This window comes from Cyanistes caeruleus, chromosome 3 (genome assembly GCF_971803275.1).
Source record: "Cyanistes caeruleus chromosome 3, bCyaCae1.hap1.1, whole genome shotgun sequence".
Classification (NCBI taxonomy): Eukaryota; Metazoa; Chordata; class Aves; order Passeriformes; family Paridae; genus Cyanistes; species Cyanistes caeruleus.
Genome location: NC_141703.1, coordinates 32,607,234 through 32,614,421, shown reverse-complemented (window position 1 = coordinate 32,614,421; position 7,188 = coordinate 32,607,234). Strand labels below are relative to the sequence as shown.

The 7,188-nt window shown below is 38.9% G+C and overlaps 1 long non-coding RNA gene across 1 annotated transcript; it reads left to right on the top strand.

Annotated features, from left to right (window-relative positions):
- The first annotated feature begins 1,088 nt into the window (after positions 1-1,088).
- Positions 1,089-2,999, top strand: LOC111922757 (uncharacterized). The gene is made up of 3 exons (XR_002860706.2): positions 1,089-1,172; positions 1,857-1,937; positions 2,793-2,999. It is a non-coding gene; the product is annotated as an uncharacterized LOC111922757 (long non-coding RNA).
- Positions 3,000-7,188: the final 4,189 nt, after the last annotated feature.

Sequence of the window (7,188 nt, the reverse complement as noted above, 5' to 3'; positions counted from 1 at the left end):
GCAGAGCTCCAGCAACACCGTGTGTCTTCCTCCTACCCCATGCCTACCAGGTCAGAGGTCACTGTGCAGGACACAGAGAAGCTGTTGGACATTTCCAAATCCTGTTGTACACATTTGCAGCTATTTATGCTGACAGATAAGAAGAAATTAAATTTCCTCTGGATAAACACACATTTTGTGGAAGCTGGAGATAATAGGTATAATTGGTGGGCTTAAAGAACCCATTGTTCTACCTGGAACAAGGGCTTTTTGAACATCTTTTCCCTAGCAACCACAACACTCTCAACTCCACACTGCTCTCTGAAAAGTCCCAGGGTGCATTCCTGTGTTTTTTCTGACCCTGTTTATCACTAATCCAGCCAGCAGCATGCAAAAGGGCAGGTTTAACATCCTTTTCAAAATAAACCATTGATACTCTAAAATTAACTACTGAAGCTGCCTCTGCCAAGTGAACGTAAAGAGATAAAAGACTGAGAGGAGGAACATGAGATAGAGCTGTGGCTTTGATCTTCTTTAGACACTGACATCAATTGCATGTGGATCAGAACACCACAGTCACTGCACTGGCATGTCCATTTTGCCTGCTGCAGTGTACCAGGAGACTTTGTGGAGTCTGCCTTTTCTGGAGGAGGTCTGCTAGAGCAGTGCCCTCAAAGTCTGAGTGAGAGCAAGACATTAGAAGAGAAACAATGACACTGGCATTCCTGTCATTGAGAAGACACACTCTGCTGACACCCTAAGTACAGTGTACAGCCAGAAGAAAACATGTCTTCTTTATAGCACCAGAGAAAGTAGCTGATGTTGCTGTCTGCAGTGTGTTTATTCCTCTACAATTCTGTCCTGTAGCCTATGGAGATTGGGGGTCTCTGCTTTACACCATCAAAGACTCACTATTTACCCCACCACACTGCATGCTGCTCATCCATGACATTTGCTATAGGAAGATGGCTCTGTCCTAGCTTTTGCCACAGAATACTTGTCTGATTTCTCAGATGTAGAATGAGTAATAATTTGTACATTTGTGCTTTCAGAACTCCTCACCTAGTTCTTATTCAGCTGGCTTTCTCTGTGTTCTCCCAAACAGCTGCTATGTTCTCCATCTGCCTGCCTTTGTTACCACTCCTTGCTGCTGCACTTGGCTTTGCTGATTCTCCCAAGATCTCTCATCCAAGGTCCCTGACTCCTCCTGAGTTGGCTGCAACTTCCAGCTATTGCTGTGATCTCTGGTTGTCCTTCAGTACATGCCATGAGGGCTGCCTGCTTCATCTGGGAGGGATTGTCTCCAAAGAATAATTGTTTACCTCAAAACAGGCAAATGGCGTTATTCAGGCAGCAATCTTTCTAGGCATTAATATTTTCCCAGGCTTTGGCACCATGTGAACAAGCTGTGTTGCCTGGTAGTATTTTCTCACTGTTTTGTAAAGCTAAATGATTCAGTATTATCAGTAATTAATGAAATATTTCATTTTATGTCAAGTGAAAAATAGGAAGTCTTAAATATTCTGAGTGCCTTTTTCATTCCTCTTCAGTTGGACCATTAAATAGAAAAATTAATTATTTGCACAGTCCTACTGAAGACAATATGTTTTTTATTCTCCCTGCATTATCACCTGAAGCAAACATTTCCTTACTATTCTTTATTTGGCCATGACATCATTTATGCACAGCTGGGAAAAAAAAAGTCACCTCCTTAATTAGAAATATCTGAAAATATTAAGGGAAATTTGGAAGAGAATAATTAAAAGCCCAAACAAGAATGATTACTGAGAAAAGCAGTGCTGGTTGTTTTTATATAATACAAAGGCCTTGTTTTGTAAGTAACTAATACATAATGAAGTATATTTTTCCTTCACAAGATACCACAGAAATAACTGCAAGTGTTCAGCTGGAACATGCAAAGGCTTGATAATGTGAACCACAGGAAATGAGGAGATAAGGTAAAACAATTCATAGCTCTTGCTCAGCAGTAGAAGGAGGAGCTGAAAAGAAGAGCGAAGAGCACTTATCTGGAGGATGCATATTAAGACTTTCTGCTATTCCTATGCTTGGAAAAAAAATAATTCAGATAACTGTATAGCTGCAGCTCTTATGCAAGATGATAAGAGAAAAGAATAAAGGACTTCTTTGGAAAGAACACTTGTCTACCATAAAGGCTCCAAAATCTGAACTCTGAAGTCCTTTACACAGAGAAAGATGAATTATATTATATATTCTTGCATCTGAGACTGCAAAAATAACATTTGGGGGTTTTAACTTGTTTATGCATTTATAAATATCTAACTTTCATTGTAGTGTTTTCAGGAATGGGCCTGAAGTCAATTTTAGTCATCAGTTTTATATTTCACATGGAAACAACAAAGAAAAAAATTCTTCTGAAGTAGGAAAATATGTTTTTGACAACAAAGAATTGGGCACAGAGACTCCAAGGCAAAGAACCAGCTGAAATTTATTCTGCAGTATTTTTCTTATGATCATATAGTCATAGAATGGCATGGGTAGGAAGGGACCTTAAAGACCATCTAGTTCACCCTCCTGCCATGGGCAAGGATCCATTCACTAGACCAGCTTGATCAGGGTCCTGTCCAACCTGGCCTTGAAAAATTCCAGGAAGGAAATTTCCCCAGCTTCTTTGAGCAACCTGTTCTAGTTCTTCGCCACCCTCTCATTAAAGAATTTCTTCCTAATAGCTAAACTAAACCTAGCTATTTCAGTTTAAAACTATTGCCCCTTGTATTGTCACTATCTGCCTGTCTAAAAAGTCCCTCTTCTCCTTTTTTTTCTGACATCTCAAGGTACCTGCAGTGAGGTCTCCTTGCAGTCTCCAAGCTGAACAACCCCAGCTCTCTCAGCCTGTCTTTGTAGGAGAGGCATTCCCACCCTCTGACCATCTTCCTGGTCCTCCTCTGAACCTGCTCTAAGGGACCCACAGTACTTCAGGTGGGGTCTCTTGAGAATGGAGGGGGGAGAATCACCTCCCTTGATTGCTAGCCTCTCCTCTTTTCATTGACTGTAATTCTCAAAGAAAATTTTCCTTGAAACAGGAGAATAAAATGACATGTTTTCATTCTCTAAATAAGATCTGTGATACAGCCTTATGCATCCAGAGGAGGAGACCCCAGTGAATGTTCTGCAGTGACACCCAGGTGTCTGCCCTTCAGAAGTTTCACTAGACAAACGTGGAATGTGTGGGGTAGGCTGCAGGACACTGAACATATGCTGTAAGGACATTATACAATTTGGATAGCAGCTGAAATAGGTGTTCATGTAAAACAGAAATCAGGAAGGCTGACTTGTGTACAGCAGTGGGGGCACCTTTATTGATAATTTAAAACAGGGTCAGATCTGTTCAGCTTGTGATGACTTAACATTTGATTAAGTCGTATAACAGAGTTGTTATTGACTGCTACTACCCATACTGTAGTATGTCCTTTGCAGAGCTGCCCCTTACCCACTAGTTGCCCATCCAGATTTCAGCCTAGGTGGAGCACTTTGGAATCGACCCTGTTGCATTTCAGACCATTTTTAAGGGGTTTCTTTTCCAATTTTCAGGATCATTGCTGATCTCACCAAATACTCTAGGCCAATTCTGACTTCTGGAATTGGCTTGAATACTTCTTTCAGGGAAGGGAAATGTTTCTGCTACCTTTAGAAAGAATGCAATCAGTCTCCTTATAACCAGTTTATCTCGGAGAAAATTGACCAATGTCAACAAATAAATCAATGTCAACAATAAATCTGCTTTAGCAAAATGATTGAGCTTTTTCTACAAAATGTGGCGTGGAACAATAGCATCATTTATAGAGGGAAAGTTATTCTGGTGGACTGCTTATCTCAGAATTAGTTCCTATCTTTCCCTTTGCTTTTTATTTTGTGTTATACTCTTTGCTGATTAATTTAGATGGGTTTAGATACTTGATGAATTTTCATTTGCAGTCAGTATTTAATTGATTTTGCCATTAAAATTCATAAAATGCTAAAGTTATGATCAATATAACAATTTTTATTGCAAAATAATTATAATGAAGGTATAATTAATAATTATTAATCAGAATGCAAGTCATATGACCTAAGCTGTACTTTTTTTCTGTTCTCTGTGTGTGCTCACGACAGTGGAATGTGGCAGTGCCACCAGGGTGCTTTGATATTTCCAGTCCAGGTTCCTTAGGAATGAATTGTATAGAGCTTTTGATACAAGCATGTATCTGAATACATTTTTCTTTCTCTACAGCTAGGACATTTATCTTAGTCTCACAGAGGGAAAACTTCAGATATGTCTGGTGAAATTCCAGGGCTGAATGAAATGATCAGCCTTTAAAACTAACCTCAAATCATGACCTGAATGCGACACAAAAGTTTTAGGGAGTGAAATTTCAATGTAGCAAGCTATTTTTTAAAGGACTTAGGATTTTTAAACCCCTTTTATTACTTTTGAGCTCTTTGTCTTGGCAATACTGCAGAGTGGAATTTTCCCATGAGAAAAATCTACCTCTGTCAATTGGATTGATGAAAATTTTTTTTTAAGTTGCACTTAAAATCGGTGGTGACTAGTGTTCTGAGCAGAAAATCATAAACTTTAGCAAAAAAAAAATAAATAAAAATTCCTATTATACTTTCTAATTCATTTTTGTGTCACAGTAACATTGTTCATTATTTTAGATCTACTGCTGTGGTTTATAGATTCATTTAAATGTGCCAAATACTAAAGCTTTCACTGCTTCTAAGTTATTTTGCAGTACCTTACCTGATAGGTGTCACTGAGGAAAAGGGGACTTTGTCTTTTCACAGATTATTTAGAGAAATTCCCAAAAGACACTTTTTCAACAAAAGAGCTTGAGGTGCAAACAGTTTGGCAAAGAGTGAAAGAGGCAAAGTCACAGTGTCAGTGTGTACAAACTCTGGATGACCAAGCCACTGCAAACATACCCTTCTCTCAGTTAATACATGCAATTCTCAAAGCACACATGTATCTTTGCTCCCTGCAGTGTCCTTCTGATCTCTTCTTGTGTGATGAATGATGACTAGACAAGGGTATGACACAATAGGTTCAGGAACTACATCTTCCAGGACAATTATTTTTAGGAAAGACATTCAGGACGCTGCAGTCAACTCTATTTCTATTTATAATCAGCACCTTTCTTCAGCCAAGCACTCCAGTTTAAAAGTCAATTGATGATTGATGCTACATAAAGATTTCCTCACCAGATCATTACAGCCTTAAGAGGGTGCAGAATTTGTGTTTAGACAAGGGATCTAGTTAAATCTTTTCTCCATCCAGAACTAGACTAGACCAGTCCTAAAAAGACCATCTAGCTGCAGCAACAGGATGTTCTTTAAAAGCAATCACCTGTTGTGTGTGCATTTTATACCCTTGCCTTTTGTTACTCAGATATCTCCTCCATACAATATTAGCTAAGGGAAAGGCATGTCAGGGCTGTGTTTACCTCTGTGCTTTTGTAGAATAACCCCTGAAACCCTTTGCTTTTTGTGCTAGAGCCACCCTTTATAATTTGCTGGGCCATCTCCAGGAAGATAGCAAGGACAGTCTGATATAGTATGTTCACCAGTTCTAAAATCAGATTCACTGCTGATAGAAGCTGGATTTGGAATGTAGCAAAGGATTGCCTGTCTCTCTGCTTTCTACATTCCTTCAAAGCTGAAGAAGCATTTATCTTGCCTCTCTACTTAGCAAACTGTTTTGGATAGCATCATCTTCCTCAGAAGTGTGTCAAGCCCTGATACCCTTTCATCATTTTTTGTGTTCATGACCTCTTGAAGGAGGCTTCGCATACTCCTGAACAAGCAATAAAAGGTTAACTAGACCTCTGCAGAATTAATTTGCTTTCCTTGCTGCTTTTTTTTCCCCCCCTTATTTCCCCTATTTATAATTACATTAATTACAGACATATAAAAGTATTCTGTCTCTTTGACATTAATTACCTGGGAGTGAAGATTAATGAACTTTTTAAAATGTTCAGTATTATGCATTCATAAATGGCTAAGAATCTGCATGGGTCACCAGTATATTGGAAATTAAGTAATGACCACAGAAAAGTTTCTTACTAGTAGTCTAAAGAAAACAAATAAACAAGCCACTAAAAAAAATCCCAAGAAAAAAAAAAAAAAGCATTTTGATATACAAAAAGCCATGCAAAGTGACTTTGCAGATGAATTTTTTATACACTGTAGTAATTTCCCACCAGAATAAGTACCCTGTAAAGCTTTTGGTTTGGGTTTTTTTGTTACTCTAATGAAGCTTAATTTTGTTAAAAATTTGCTCAGGTTTCTCACCAAGCTCTGTGTCTTTTTCTTCATATTTTCATTTCTGCACAAAAGAGAAAATGAACTGAACTGAACTGAACCAAACCAAACAAATCTAGCATTTTTATGGCAAATCTCTCAGGGTCTGCACAATTGGTTGGCCAGAGGGAAGATATTGAGGCTGCTATAACTGGCTTATGACCAGAGCTGCACAGCAGATTGGTGCAATATTAGGGAGGTTGGAAAAAAAAAAAAAAATAAGTACTGTAAACATTAGCATGACCAGGAATGTTGTGTAATTTCCTTAAATCTACCCTGTGTAGTCTATACTGTCCAGGTAGGATAGGAAGATCTTTCAGCAGGCAGTCTAAGACAACATTACAGGGCCCAATTTCCTGCACCTCCTTCTCACGTGCCATTGGGGCACAGAGGGAAAGGCCAGAACAGCACAAAGGTGGAGATCCACGAGGAACAGTTTGCAAGCTCTGTAAATTCCAGCAACCACACAAGGGATTGCAGCTCTGTGGAAAGGTGAGTGAGCTGGGATGTGCTGAATGTCCTGGCACTGCAAAGCTGTGCAAGATGCAGTCACACACAGCGTAGTGCATCCCGTGGCGTAGATTAGTTAGCTGCTGCTTTTAGTTGGTACTGAAGTAAACAGAAGTGTGTCAGAAGCCCAGACAACTGGGCTTCTATAGTTACAGTGAAACAGCATAGGGAAAAGGTCAATAAAAGTTCTGCGGGATCAGAAATAAATAAAAATAAGAGTTCTATCTGAAATTCTCTGTAGCTGTATTTTGAGACAAGACTTAATTTGCAAAAATAGACTACATATGTTATTAAAGCTATTCTCTAATTATATCATGTAGCAATCCAGTTTTGATGACTACTATGTCATCAGAAGGGAAATGTAGAATGCCCTACAATTCA